The sequence below is a fragment of the Lactuca saligna genome, chromosome 4, assembly GCF_052625555.1.
Source record: "Lactuca saligna cultivar CGN05327 chromosome 4, ASM5262555v1, whole genome shotgun sequence".
In the NCBI taxonomy this organism is placed as follows: Eukaryota; Viridiplantae; Streptophyta; class Magnoliopsida; order Asterales; family Asteraceae; genus Lactuca; species Lactuca saligna.
The window spans coordinates 499,459-515,560 of record NC_136420.1 but is presented as its reverse complement, the minus strand read 5'-3'; positions in this window follow the sequence as shown (position 1 = coordinate 515,560).

Below are 16,102 nucleotides of genomic sequence, written 5' to 3'. Positions count from 1 at the left end.
TAATAATGATTGTATGTGATGTTATGTGCTTTGTGAAGTTGAAAACTTATTAAATGATGACTATTTGTATGATTGACCCATGAATAATATGTTTTCTATTTGAAGCTGCACAAAAGGTTGGCTCACTACTGTTGCTGATACTTGTTTCTTGTTGTTGTTTGTCATATTTGCATTGTATTCATACATGTTGCTTAGGTATGTGGTTCATGATGTTGTGACTCTATTTGTGTAGTTTGTTATTTTGTTAGTTGATACTACTTGGATGTCTCTTGGTGATCACTTTTGATATTTTTGGATTATAAACTTAAATTGTTCCCAATTTGAGATGTTTTTGGAGTTAAAGTAACGTCAGTGATTATTTTGAAATATTGTTTATAAGACTTCTGTTGTGTTTATTATGTTAAAGAAACGTTATATAAAGAAAAAATGTATGGTGAAAATCACGACATTTAAAAATGTGTAGAATAAAAAAATACATTTTAAAGTAATTATTCATTTTATTTTTAGCTAATGAAATATTTTTATTTTTATTATTTTTTGTATTTATTAATTAAATAAATTTGTTTTTTAAATTATAGTTTTTAAAAATAAATTAATTATATTGTGAAAATAAAATTAAAAAAAGTGAAAATGGCAATTTTATAAAAGTGAAAAGAAAGTATTAGAAATAAGATCGCGATGACACGAAAATAAAAGATAAAAAATAGTACATCCTTAGAGCTAACAAAACACAAATTTCAATTTTTTTTTTTCTTTTTTTTCTTTTCACAGTCTAGCAATGATAAATTATTTGGCTCTTTTATCAATATATATGCACCGACTACTTTAACATATTTTATATTTATTTACTATTCTTTTTCTCACTTTTCTTTTTCTTTTTCTTTTTCTTTTTCGATAAAAGGTAGACCCCTCCCATGTCCTCCTTTTCATGATACCTTTCTCCGTTTCTCTTTCTTTTTTATTTTGCTTCTCTATAATGTAGTACTAGTCTCTTTTACTTATGGTTCATTAGTTCTAGAGTAAATCGCTTTGTGGTTCATTAATTATAAGTTAATCTATTTTTATATTTGAAAAGCAAAAGGAAATATATATATATATATATATATATATATATATATATATATATATATATATATATATATATATATATATATATATAGTAAATTACACGAATAATCCCTATGGTTTGGGGTAATTTGCATGTTTGGTCCCTAACTTATTTTTTAACTCGGAAGGTTCCTACTATTTGTTATTGCTACACATTTGGTCCCTATTGTTTGTTTTTGTTACGCGTTTGGTCCCTATCTTACATAAAAAGACAATTATTTAAATAGAGAAAAATGATAGAGTAGGTAAGGTAAGGAGAGAAGATGAGATTGATGGTGTGTTTATTTAAATAAATTAAAAAATCAAGGGAAAAATATACTTTTTATGTAAGACAGGGACCAAGCGTGTAACAAAAACAAACAATAGGGACCTTCTGAGTTAGAAAAATAAGTTAGGGACCAAACGCGCAAGTTACCCTAAACCATAGGGATCATTCGTGTAATTTACCCATATATATATATATATATATATATATATATATATATATATATATATATATATATATATATATATATATATATATATATATATATATATATATATATATATATATATATATGTTCAATAAAAAACAATTATTAATCAATGAACCAATGCAAAACGTTGAAATTTACAACGATCAACGGCAAAAGAAAAGGCTGTAGATTTTTACAATGGACGTACATGTCCGGATTATAACAAATCCAACATCCCTTTTTCCGTTTAAAATTTTTTTAGGCCGTCTTTTTTATCGAAAAAAATCAAGTATATTGTTATTCACGATTTATTGTCCTCTTTCCATAGAGATTAATGATAATATATTAAAAAAACACATTTTTTTCGAAAGAAACTCACTTCATTTTTTTTGTTGAAAAGTTAACATCTATTTTTTATAGAAAAAAAAATCAACATATATATCAAAATTCATACTTGCACGAAGATCTTTATGATTTTCCACAAGTCTTGTTCGTGGTACTAATGACAATTTTTTAGATCTATTGTTTTAGTTCCAAAAGTGTTGATGGTTTACTATGTTAAGGAGCGAAGGAAACCTGTTTTATATGAAGCAAAAAGATGAATCTAAATTTACAAGGGAATTTGAACAGTTTCGAAATTATAAAGGTGGTCGATGGATAAAATTTCAAACATGGTCAATGGATAAGAATTCAAACGAGCGAGTGAATTTGAAACGGCTTCCTTATGTCACGCCTATTGACACCTTTTTTGGGAGACACGCCTGTCAAATCGCGCTTTTTTAGGCGTCGATTTTGAAGATCTTGGCATCATTACTAAGGATTCTTTCTATCTCCTGATAATCGTATATAAGATCTTCTCACACATCTTGTATCACCTTACCACATCCAAATTCTCTCAAGAAAACACCAGCGAATTCTACTATTCATCTACTTCTCTAAACCTGCAACTATGGCTGAATCTTCATCTATTCAAGAACAAACTGCCTCATCTTCTCTGTTGACCATCAAGCCCAACCAAAACCTGCTTCTCAATATGAATCCTTTTCTCTATGATTCCTACATGCTTCAAGTGGTTGAATGCCTCAAAATATTCACCACTTGTGATCGCTATGACCAAGGTGGAATCCATTCCGATGTCTTTGCTTTCTCAAGTATATACAATGACATCTTATGATAAAAGCAAGGAACACATTTTCTTCGAGATTTTCACAACTTCAGTCTCCAAAGTGCAATTTTACTCCCTGTTAGGGCTAGCCTCTGATGAGTCCTTGGTGAATCCCGATTCCATATCCACAACTCAGCTATTCACCATGTTTTATGATATGGGGTATACTGACATTCTTACAATGGTGACCAAGTTCAAGAAGTCATGTCATCCATTACAGTAGACTAGATTATTTACCCTTCTTTTCAAGGCCTTTGTTGAAAGGGTTGATGGGTCAGACAGGGCTAGCAATGCATTCATGACTTTACTTTATGGTCTTTATCACGGCATCAACATGGACTATGGGTCCATTATATGGTCACAACTGGTACAAATCCTTAATTCCTCTTCTCGACACTCTGAAATCTCTTGTGGTAGGTTTTGGACCCTCATCACTCAACGGGCCATTGAGAAGTTTAACGTTCCCATCATTACTAATGCATTGCAATCGAAGATTGACACTTTCCACACCACCAAGATCATCATCTCCGATCCGACCAAATTCTTGTTTGTTGGTTCAATTCCCGAATCAATGTATCGGTGTGTCTCTGCCGAAAGCAATGTCATCAGCGAATAAAAAAAGCTCTCTTCTTCAGGACCGAGACAACTCACTCCCAAGATACAGAAATCGCTTGATGATGCTAACAGGCCAGTGAAACATGGGAAGAATCCTGATCAAAAGAAGTAGGAGAAAGAAGGTTAATCCTCCAATGCTGTTACGCCTAAAAAGCATAAGACCAAACTAGTAGCCCCTTCTGCACCAAAGAGGCGAAAGTTAAAGAAAATGGCTAGGAGACCGAAGGCACATTCACCTAGTGACTCTGAGTATGTTCCCTCCGATAATGTTCAAGAGGTTTCAGGTGAAAGTGATGGCCATCATTCTGAAGGCTCGCCTAGAGGAGATTCGCCTCCACGTGCTACGTCTAATGAGGTACCAATCAATGACTCCATTCCATCTCCTCCTCCTTCTCCATCTCAAACCACTATGCCAATTTCTATTGCACCACGTCCACCACGTGTTTCTACTCAACCAATTTCCATTGTTCCTCTTCCACCACCAATCCTTACTCAAGCTACTTCCACTACAACTGAACCTCCGATTCGTGTCAACGTATCTGATACGGGGGCACCTACCTCAAGCACCAAAACCCATGTCACATCCAAACCTCTTTCCCCATCTCCTTCCACGGAATCTTTTCCAGTTCTCAGTGGAGATTATGTTGACTACGAGTCATACTACTATAGTCCCTATCGGGTTCAGAGTGATGATGATGATGATGTTCCTGTTACAAAGCGACACTTAAATGATCTCAATGAAAAGCTTGACAAGTTGCTCGCTTCATCTTCCTCTTCCTCCACCACAGCTTATTCTGATATTGTTGTTCGAGTCCTGCTTGAAACTTTACTTAACAGCATGATGAATTGATCCAGAAGGCAACTGAGGCTGTGGATGCCTCCACTCGGTCTTGTCAGAAAGCAACAGAGGAGGTAGCCACTCTTATTTCTGACTCAAAGATTCTTCTGGAATCTCTTAACATTGCTATTGAGTCACTTTCAAAGTCTTTTTAGGTTGAGAAAGAAAACTTTGAATTGGTATGCAACAGTCTTCAAGCTGATCAAACCACCCTTTTGTCTTCAATCACTACTCTACTTGACAAACTCCAAGTTGACCTTGCAATGGATAATAATATTATGGATGAACTTTCTCGCAAAACTACTTTTCTTGAAGTTTAGTCTATTCAGCTTAGTCAGGCGAACAAGGAAATTGATTCTCTCAAGACGGAGCGAGATGTGATCAAAAGTTGTGTTAGTGATGTCGTCTCCATTTTGTCCAATCTTGTGAATGCACATAATTCGGTTCTTACTCTCTTAGTTTGAAACCACTTGACTAAGAAGTTGCTACCTGCTCTTGAAATCTTGAGCCGGATTGAGGGAGAATATGGTCAAAATCCTCCCAAACAACCTCCTACAAATCTGAAAGTCACCACTAGACCGAAGGATAATGAAGCTTCGGGTCCTAGTGTGAAGGAAAAAGCAAAGGGAATTATGGGTCAAAGTGATGAAGAAGAAGAAACTGAACAAGATACTTTGAAAAGAAAGCATCAAGACAGAGAGATTGATGGAAATCTCAAAATTGCAAGAAGAAGAAATGGAGAGAAAAGAGAAAGAAGCTAATGACACTTTGGTATGCAGACAAGCTCTCTTTCCACTCTGGACATTGGAGAAATTAATCAAAGAAGCACTTGAGTCTCCCAACACTCATTGGCTTGAACCAGTCGTTTCTTTTGACTGTGAGAACACCAATGATTCTCAATTTGATATTCCTATCACTTGGAAGGCATTCATGTTTCACTATTTCGATCCAATAGCCAATGTTCCTTCTCCTAATCCGAAGGTTGATCGAGATCTGATTAACTACTATCTTGAACTCTCTCAACCGCAATACTTGACTTGGAGCGCACAGAAGATCACATCAGTCAAGGTATTGAAGCCAACTCCTGCGGGGCCATTTATAATTGTCAAATTCAGGGTGACCCGAGGATCTGACAATTCGGTCCATATGATTGGATCCTTCTCAACAACATTTTGCTAACTGATCATCTGTAGTATGAGCCCATTATTGATCATATCGAGTGAATGTTAGCCTATTACATTCATGAGGTTGAAAAGATGGATCAAGAGATTGCAAGTGTCTTAAGGAAGAAGCCCACCATCAAACTAATTGGGAAAACTGGCGATGTGAACAGTGCGGATGGGCAAAATTGATTCAAAGTATCACATCGTCATGTTCACTCGAGGTGAAGGTCAGAAATTCTTGTTTGCTCTTGATGATAAACACATGTTCTCCACTGCATGTATGGATCAAATTCTTGATATTATTCACAGATGTAAACAAAACAGTGAAAATGATAAGAAGAACTTTATGGATATGCTTCGGTGGTACATTGATTTTCGCCAAAATCTTCTTACCATCATATCGAAGATATTCAAGACTGTGAAGAAATCTTCTCTCGTTCAACCAACATGATCTCTCGCCTCAATTGACGCAAAGGGGGAGATTGTTGAGACTAAGAGGTAGCGTCATTGGGCTTATCTCTTAGGTCCATTTGTTTACTCGGTCTGGGCCTGTCCAGCCGTGTTTTGTTATTAGGGTTTAGTATATACAGTGCATGCATGCATTATTATAATTAAGGTTTTTCAATTACTTTTTCTTAATTGTACCGTAACCCTAGCACACCTCTACAGTTGAAGTTCTTCATCGATCTCTTTTGAGGTGGAACATATTAATCATTCGACACTGTTTGATTCAATCGTTTGTTCATTCGTTTCTTTGCATTCTATTATCTGTTAAAGAATCTATCTATCTAAGATTACAACATTTTTAACAGTCGGGATAGTTATTACTGTTGCATCTCATGATTTTGACCATTTGTGCTTCTCTTTCGGCCGTTTCACATTGTCTTTGGGTCATTTCTTGATGACTATGGTCTAACTCCTTAACCTAAAAAAATGTTAAAATAAACATACATACATTAGGAAAAACAAAAATAGTAAAACAAAATATATAGTAGATTTTTTATCTATTATAGTAACATACATCATGTATTTACAAACAACTATTTCCTAAGACTTTGTACATGTAAATGTAAAGCATCTAATATAATTAAAAATCTAATAAAAATTTTAAGAACTTTTATCCATGATCTATAAAAAAAACTTAGTTAGTTCATAATCATTCACTTGAGCATTTTACTTAACATTATATCAAACTATCATGAAAGATTACAAAATCACCTAACAAGTAGATTAAGATATTAGTGCAGTCATTTAGCCATTTTATCAAACACATGGTGATATTTAACAAATATAATAACATGATAGCTAATTGTAGAATTCATAAAGACATAAACTTGATAGCTAATTGTAGAATTCATAAAGACATAACTTAATGGGTTTTGAGCATAACAAACAATCCTTATGTGTGCATGCAACCCTAACGTTGTTGGATCTATGTTTTGTATAATTAAACCTACAAGTATTGAACACAATAGGAAAAACCCTAGGAGGCATGTAGTATTTTCGAAATTCACAACAAGAGATAGTAAACTAACCTTTGAATGTGATGTAGTAATAATAAAACAATTCCTTGTTGTTGTAGAAGCTTGAGAACTAGTATTTACAAGTGTAACATATCTAATGCCTCATAAACACACTTAGCAAGAGGAAGATATATGTCACAACTAGCATTTTAGGGCTAGGTTTTCCTATTCATGTACAAGATAGTTCTTTGTGTAACTATGTAACGCTATGTTTAAATGCGAACCAAACTTCAATGCTATATCACTGTAACGCCCCATTTCTGGTATGTAATTTAAATAAAGTATTTATCCTTTCTTAAGAGATACTCGCCGAATCAATAGCCCAACTCGTCGAGTAGAGGCGGGATTTGCATGGGACTTTAGTAGGTGACTCGACGAGTCTGTATCACGGGCTCAGCAAGTCTGCTAGTCTGGATGAAACCCTAAATCCCAGGGGTTTCACCCTATTTAAACGTCATTATAGCCTCCCACCCTAGCCTCCAGCACCTTTAGAGCATTTCTCTGTAAAACCCTAGTCCCCATTGTTGAGCTTAAGTGTTTTGTGATAGCTTGGGAGTTGTAGAAGATAAGGCAGGAAAGAGGATCAATAGAAGAGGAAGGAGATCCAAGAACTAGCTTCCATCTGCTTCATATTCTGGTAATAAAGTTATTACCTTGCTTATTCCTCCATTAAACCCTCTTTATTGCTTGTTTATGTCTCTTTTGGAGCCTTATATGATTCAAACTCGAGATTTGAGATCTCCTTAGGATGGAGACCATAGATCTGGATGCTATTAAGCTCTAGAAACTCAATATGGCTACCTTTATGCAAATATAGCCTTGTTCCAAACCCTAAGTGCTTAGTGTTGGGTGATTTGGGTGTTTTAGCCCCCATTCACGTGTGCATGCACGTAAAGTTTACTTTACGTGCAAAACCAGCCCTAGAAGCCCAGATCTATGAATTGGATTCACTGAGACCGACTAGAAGCGACTGTATAGCAGTGACATGCAGGAGACTTGGCGAGTCCACGTCGTGACTCGGAAAGTCCAAGGCAATCTTCTTGCCTCAAGAACAAACTCGACACGTTGTTCATACAACTCGGCGAGTCACAGTTTGGACGTGTTCATATGATGAAGGAGAACTCGACGAGTTGTTCATATAACTCGGCGAGTCGGATGAAGTTAGATTCGACGTTAACTCAGAAGAAGAACTCATTGAGTTGTTGCCAAACTCGACGAGTTAAAGTGAGTAGAGGATTAGAAAAGGTGTTAGGGACTCGGCGAGTGGGCCACCCAACTCGGCAAGTTCGGTCAACTGAAAGTTGACTTTGACCAGGAGGTTGAATTTGACTAGGGGTAAATTAGTCATTTTACCCTGAGAATAGTTATCAGTATCTGATTTAGTATCTATGGAATTTATAGCCGGGGAGTTCCGGAGTAGCAGTCAGCCAGTTTCAGATTTAGCATCCCAGCAGCCAGCGTTATGATGTGAGTTTTCCTTACAGTAGGAACAAGTCTACGGCCATAATGTCAGCCCGTTTAGTTAGCAGTAATTTTGGACTTTGGTCCGATGCAGTAGCTTAGTGTGCTTGATGTCTTTGTGATTCAAGCATGTCTTTGTATTATGTGTTCCAGACTTCGATCCAATGCAATATACGTTATATGTGTTTATGCTAGTAGTTATGTTATGTCATGCTACGTTCAGTTAGTTTCCGAAGTTCAGAACGATGCAGAGGGAAAGGACTTGGTTAATTCCGGACTTCGGTCCAATGCAGAGGGCAAGGCCCTCGTTAGTTTCGGACTGCGGTCCGATGCAGTTTCCGGACTTCGGTCTGATGCATTGGGCAAGGCCCAGTAGTTGCTTATATGTTATTTCATGGTATGTCGTAGTTTAAGGGAGCTCACTAAGCTTTTGTTGGATTAGTGTCTAAGCCTGTAACCATATTTGGTAAATACTTGACCCGGTTGTGCATGGTCCTTTTGGGTTGCCTTCACCAAAGCAACTTGACTGGAGAAATAAATAGAGAAAGTGGTTATTATGATTTATTAATATGTTATAAGAATAATATATTAAAGGAAAAATCATATTTTTTTTAATTAATATTGGTCAATAATTAATTAGGAATTAATTTTGTGATCAAGTGTAATTAATTAAACTAGAGGGGCTGAATTATAATTATGTGATAGTTGCAAAAGGGCAATGGTAATCCTTGGAGAAGGGTGGACAAATTCAAGGGATTGGATATCCTTGAAATCGTCCATATGGTCCAAGAGATAAGGGTTATCAAATCTTATCTTGTGGTTGCTTGATGGGCAAGTAACTAGATAAGGATAAGGACTGAAACCCTAATCCCAACCCTATATAAAGACCCATAGGCCTTAAGAAATCATCCCACTTGCTTCTAAGAGATCCCAAGGCCGATTTCCACCTCCTCTCTTCTTTCTCTATAGCCTCTCCAATTTCTTGTGGTGTTTGTGAGCCATTAAAGGCACTACACTTGTGGTGCTTGCTTTCAAGACTTAGGGTTTGAAGATTTAAGTTGTTATTGAAATATAACAACAAGAGATATGTGATCTAACCTAATATATGAATTTCGAAAATAGCAATCTACTTTAGGGTTTTATTCATGTGTTCATAATGTTGTGTATCTAATAGTGAAAACATAGATCCAAATCTAGGGTTACATGAACACATAGGATTGTTTGTATAAAACCCATCAGCTTTGTGCTTACAGTTTCAGTTTTTTGTTTCAGGTACTTCCGCAAGTAAAGGGAAGAGCTCAGGTTGATGGCATGGCACACACTACAGCTTCAGTTTATCTTGGGAGTTTTTATTCGGATGTTTTGATATGTTTTGACATCAATTGATTTGATACATTCACTTTTACATTTGAGACATGTGATTTGTGGTTTTCTTATATGATGATTAACTTCATGGCTTTAGTAATGCTTAAAACAAAAAAAATTGGGTTGTATTTTTGGGACGTTTCAATTTGGTATCAGAGCCTTGGTTTGAGGGATTCGGGCACACTCTCGGGTGTGTCTGAACTCAAACTAAGGAATTGGTATAAGGTTTTCAAAAGAAAAACATTTTCGGAAAAAACTTTTGAAAAAAGAAACTTAAAAAGAAAAGAGTTTTTGAAAAAGCAAAGAAAAAGGTGTGGTTCATGCGATTTGCCAAGCTCAAGTAAGTACTCCCAAATTACCCATACAAGTTTATGTTATGATTATTAGTTTCACTTTCAGTAGAACAACATGCTAGAGTAGGACTAAGGATCTAGGAGGATGCCTTATGTGCCTGCTATATGTGTTTCATATTTATGAGGATTGCATGCTAGTATTGAGTAGACAGTAGTAGGGTAGCCTGTTAAGGTTATGACTAATAGTAGGAGCTTAGCATTGAATGCTAGTACAGTTTCTTGTTCTGAGGATAGATTTGATTGATAATTTCCTTTGTCTGAATGTTTCTTGCTTTGTGCTTTGTGGGACTCGGAGTGATGGGAGTTAGCTATTAGGTGGATACGTTAAGTCACATGTAATCAGGGTTGAATAATATCATAGTGTTGGATTTAACCCTATTGTGCAGCTCTTGTTTGAGTCCTAACCGATGTAGGGATGAGTCATATACTCGAAGGATTTTTTTAGCCTCATTGCATGTGATGGTATCCATGTGGTGGCTAATTGGCATTACAATGAGGCCTTTAGCAGCTGAGGATTGGTTTATGGGAGCGTCAGAGATTTCCCTAGGGCAAGCCTAGGATGAGAGTAGCAGATACTAGTAGCAGTAGTAGTGACTTGGTGGAGTCAAGGCAATTCTTGAGGAAAGTACGGAAAGATGTGGAAGGTAGTATGGGCCCGTACTACTGGAAGCAAAGGATCTGTACTTGAATCGGGGAGGGATGAGATGAGACCAGGAAACTTGTAGTAGTAGCGATCCCTCGAGATATATCAGTGTTTCTGACGTTTATCATGATGTGTTTTCAGAATGGTGGTTTTACGCCCTAAGCCAGCAGTCGGCAGTTCAGGAGCCGTCGAGGGATCAGGATCAGGCTCGGGGGTTGAGCATCTAGATGAGTAGACCAGGGAGTTCCTCTCCTCATAGGTTACTCATATCAAACTTGAGCAGACTCCTATGATCTTCAGTTCGATCAAGGAGGGTATTTTGGAGCTGATGGACGAGAGGTTGAGCACATTTCGTGCTGAGGTGGCGACCATGATGGGGTCACGCACCCTCACTTTCAGGGAGTTCAGAGCATGTGGAGCTCCAGACTACCATGGGGCGCGGGATCCCATAGCGAGTACTAAGTGGTTGGCAGATGTCGGCAACGCATTTCGCACCAGCACATGTCCCGAGGGGGACAAGGTCAGACTAACATCCTGTCTTCTGAAGTACAGGGCACGAGATTGGTGGGAGGAGATTAGGTATTTTATAGGAGATGACGCATCTCTTGATGCGATGACCTGGGCTGATTTTACTACTAGGTTCAAAGCCGAGTTTGCACCGGTTATTAAGGTATAGCAGTTAGCTACGGAGTTTCAGTATCTCACTAAGACTACATAGACAGTGGCGGAGATTATCGCCAAGTTTAGGGAGAGGGCTCTTCTCGTTCCTCAGTACACAGCTGATGAGGAAATGAAGAAGACTTGTTATCATGAGATGTTGCAGAGTGATATCCGCCAGTTTGTGAGTCGGTCCGCTGTAAAACGTTGGATGATATGATTGCGAGGGCTCGTAAGAGAGATAGATTTGGAGATGGAGAAGAAGAGGAAGCCAGAGGCGGCATCTGGAACATGGAGTTCGGGAAAAAAGCCCAAGGTATCGGATCACAGATCTAGAGGACAGCAGAGCCACATTCGGTGTGGCAAGTGTGGGAGATTTCACGATGGGGCGTGCAAGGCAGGGAGTCCCGGTTGCTACAAGTGCGGCCAGACCGGGCATATGAGTAGAGATTGTACAGTTACTACCACCACCACCACATCATCTGATTTGATTTGCTTCCATTGCAATCAGAGGGGGCATAAAAAGTCCCAGTGTCCGAGTTTGGCAGCAGCGGGGAAGGTGGCGACACCTGCCCCTTCTACTTTGAGGATTACAGACAGTCGTCAGGGCCGGGGTGAGGCGCCAGTGGTGAAGAGTAGAGCTTTCAAGATGACAGCAGAGGAGGCGCGAGTGACTCTTGATATGGTGGAAGGTATGTATTTTCCTCTTATCTTTTTTTTTATATTGATTGTTTCTCATGGGTATATGTTTTTGTATAGGGTCGTTCTTAATGAACGGCATTTCAGCTACAATATTGTTTGATTTGGGGCCACCCGATCATTTTTTTCACTTGCGCTTAGCAAGAGGTTTAGAGCAGCTCCGTAGGAGCTGGATTGTCCACTTGAGGTTGAGATAGCGGATGACAAGACCGTCAGGGTCGCGAGAGTACATAGGGGATGTTTGTTGCAGTTATTTGATGAACAGTTTTCAGTAGACTTGATTCCTATTCTCCTGCGAGGGAATAAGGTTCTAGTGGGTATGGATTGGCTCAGTCCCAATGGGGACATGATTGATTGTGAGCTGCAGTTAGTGAGGGTTCGCACTCCCAGTGGGGGAGAGTTAGTGATTCATGGCGAGAGGCCACAACGCGGAACAGTTCTTTATTCAGCAGCGACAGCGAGGCGCTACGTTCAGCAGGGTTGCGCAAGTTACATCGCCTATGTTATAGATGCCTGGGAAAAGGGTAAGGCGAAAGTAGACAATGTACCAGTATTGAGAGAGTATCCGAACATATTCTCGGAGGACTTGCCTAGGATACCGGGTGCGGCTCCGATAACCAATGCACCATATCGGTTGGCTCCTCCAGAGATGCAGGAGTTGTCTACGCAGCTGCAGGAGCTGCTAGACAAGGGTTTCATTAGGCCGAGTAATTCACCATGGGGAGCCCCGATCCTGTTCGTGAGGAAGAAGGATGGGTCGCATTGTATGTGCATAAATTACCGAGAGCTAAACAAGGTAACAGTGAAGAACCGTTACCCATTCCCGAGGATAGACGATTTGTTTGACCAGCTTTTAGGAGCATCTTGGTTCTCCAAGATTGATCTACGGTCGGGGGATATCACCATATGTGGGTCAGGGATGAGGATGCACAGAATACCGCTTTTAGGACCCGCTATGGTCATTATGAGTTTGCGGTGATGCCGTTCAGGCTCACCAATGCTCCAGCCGCGTTCATGGACCTCCTGAACCACGTAAGTAGACCGATGCTGGATCGGTCAATGATACTATGCATTGATGACGTCTTGGTTTATTTCAAGACTCAGGAGCAGCATGAGGAGCACCTGAGAGAGGTGCTAGAGACGCTGAGGAGGGAGAGTTTGTTCGCGAAGTTCTCCAAGTGCGAGGTGCAGTTCCTTGGACACCTCGTCAACCAGAAGGGTATACTAGTAGATCCGGCTAAGATAGAGGCCGTGATGCAGTGGGAGGTCCTGAGATCTCCATCTGAGATTCGGATCTTCATCCAGGATTTCTCCAAGATAGTAGTTCCGCTCACCCGACTGACCAAGAAGTCGGTGGTGTTTCACTGGGGGCCTGAGCAGCAGGCGGCATTTGAGACCCTCAGACAGAAATTGTGCGAGGCGCCAATTCTTACCCTTCCAGAGGGAGTAGAGGAATTTTTAGTCTACTATGACGCTTCAATATCAGGTATGGGAGCGGTTTTGATGCAGCGCAGACATGTGATAGCTTACGCCTCTAGACAGTTGAAGCCTCACGAGGCTAACTATCCGGTGCATGACTTAAAGTTGGGGGCAGTAGTGTTTTCCCTCAAGATATGGAGACATTACCTCTATGGGGCCCGTTGTACCGTTTACATGGATCATAAGACTTTGAGGTACCTCATGGATCAGCCGAATCTGAACACGAGGCAACGTCGATGGTTACACGTGGTAAAGGATTATGATTGTGAGATCCTTTATCATTTGGGCAAGGCCGACGCCCTGACCTGCAAGTCGGTAGCAGCCCCGATCAGGGATATATGTATGAGAATGATAGTGATTACTCCATTGTTGGAGCATATTAGAGAGGCACAGGTTGAGGGCCTGAAGGAGGAGAGGCAGAAGTGTGAGAGGATTGTTGGTCGAGTAGCTTCCTTTGACTATGACAGTCGAGGATTGTTGACCGTTCATGTTAGAGTTTGGGTACCTTACTGGGGCGGAGTATGACAGGTGTTGATGGACGAGGCTCACAAGTATCGGTTCTCCATCCACCCAGGGGCGACGAAGATGTACAGAGATCTTCGACCCAATTATTGGTGGCCCTGCATGAAACGGGACATAGCTTGGTATGTGAAGAGATGCATGACCTGCAGGATGGTCAAGGCGGAACACCAGAGACCCCACGGCAAGATACAGTCATTAGACAACCCCGTGTGGAGTTGGGAGGATATCACTATGGATTTCATCACTAAGCTTCTCAGGACCGCACGTGGAGTTGATCCGATTTGGGTCATAATGGATCGGTTGACCAAGAGCACGCATTTCATACCGATTCAGGAGAGTATATCGGCCGAGAAACTAGCCGATATTGATGTGCGCGAGGTAGTGACATGGAACGGAGTGCCTATATTAGTAGTATCAGATCGAGACGTTCGGTTCACTTACAGGTTTTGGAAGCGGTTTCATGACGAGATAGGGACTCGTCTTCACTTCATCCCTGCTTTCCACCCTCAGACGGATAGGCAGAGCGAGAGAACGATTCAGACTCTCGAGGACATGCTTCGGGTATGTGTTCTAGATTGTGGTGGTAGTTGGGATACGTATCTTCCATTAGCGGAATTTCGTATAACAATAGTTACCAAGCCAGTATTGATCGCCCTCCTTTCGAGATGCTTTACGGGAGGAAGTGTAGGACCCTGATTTGTTGGGGCAAGGTCGGTCAGAGGGTCATCAGGAGCACTGAGGTGGTGCTCAAGACCATAGAATTGATCCAGCAGGTCCGTAGCAGATTGCAGACTGCGTAGAGTCGGCAGAAGAGTTACGCCAATAGGAGGCGTTCGGACTTGGAGTTTCAGGTGGGTGATATGGACCTCCTGAAAGTGTCACATTGGAAGGGTGTCATCAGATTCCGGAAGATGGGCAAGCTGGGCCCCAGGTTCATTGGTCCATTTAGGGTTTTGGCCCGGGTGGGTCGGGTTGCCTACCATTTGGATCTTCCATCAGAGCTTAGCCAGATCCACAACACTTTCCACGTCTCACAGTTGCGAAAGTGTTTGTTGGATGAGTCAGCAGTGATACCATTGGAGGATATTTAGGTTGATAGCAGCTTGAATTATATCGAGAGGCCAGTTGCGATCTTAGATCGAAAGACAAAGACCTTGAGAAACAAGGTGGTCCAATTAGTGAAGGTGCAATGGTAGCACCGGAAGGGTTCAGAGTGGACGTGGGAGACTGAGGAAGAGATAACGGAGCACTATCCGGAGTTATATTCAGGATCGGTAGCAGCAGACTTCGAGGACATAGTCTAATATAAGTGGGAGAGAATTGTAACGCCCCATTTCTGGTATGTAATTTAAATAAAGTATTTTTTCTTTCTTAAGAGGTACTCGACGAGTCAATAGCCCAACTCGTCGAGTAGAGGCGGGATTTGCATGCGACTTTAGTAGGAGACTTGACGAGTCTATATCCCGGACTCAGCAAGTTCGCTAGTCTGGATGAAACCCTAAATCCCAGGGTTTGCACCCTATTTAAACGTCATTATAGCCTCCCACCCTAGCCTCCAACACCTTTAGAGCATTTCTCTGTAAAACCCTAGTCCCCATTGTTGAGCTTAAGTGTTTTGTGATAGCTTGGGAGTTGTAGAAGAGAAGGCAGGAAAGAGGATCAATAGAAGAAGAAGGAGATCCAAGAACTAGCTTCCATCTGCTTCATATTCAGGTAATAAAGTTATTACCTTGCTTATTCTTACATTAAACCCTCTTTATTGTTTGTTTATGTCTCTTTTGGAGCCTTATATGATTCAAACTCGAGATTTGAGCTCTCCTTAGGATGGAGACCATAGATCTGGATGTTATTGAGCTCTCGAAACTCAATATGGCTACCTTTATGCAAATATAGCCTTGTTCCAAACCCTAAGTGCTTAGTGTTGGGTGATTTTGATGTTTTAGCCCCATTCACGTGTGCATGCACGTACAGTTGGAAACTTTACGTGCAAAACCAGCCCTAGAAGCCCATATCTATGAATTTGATGCACTGAGACCGACTAGAAGCGACTGTATAAC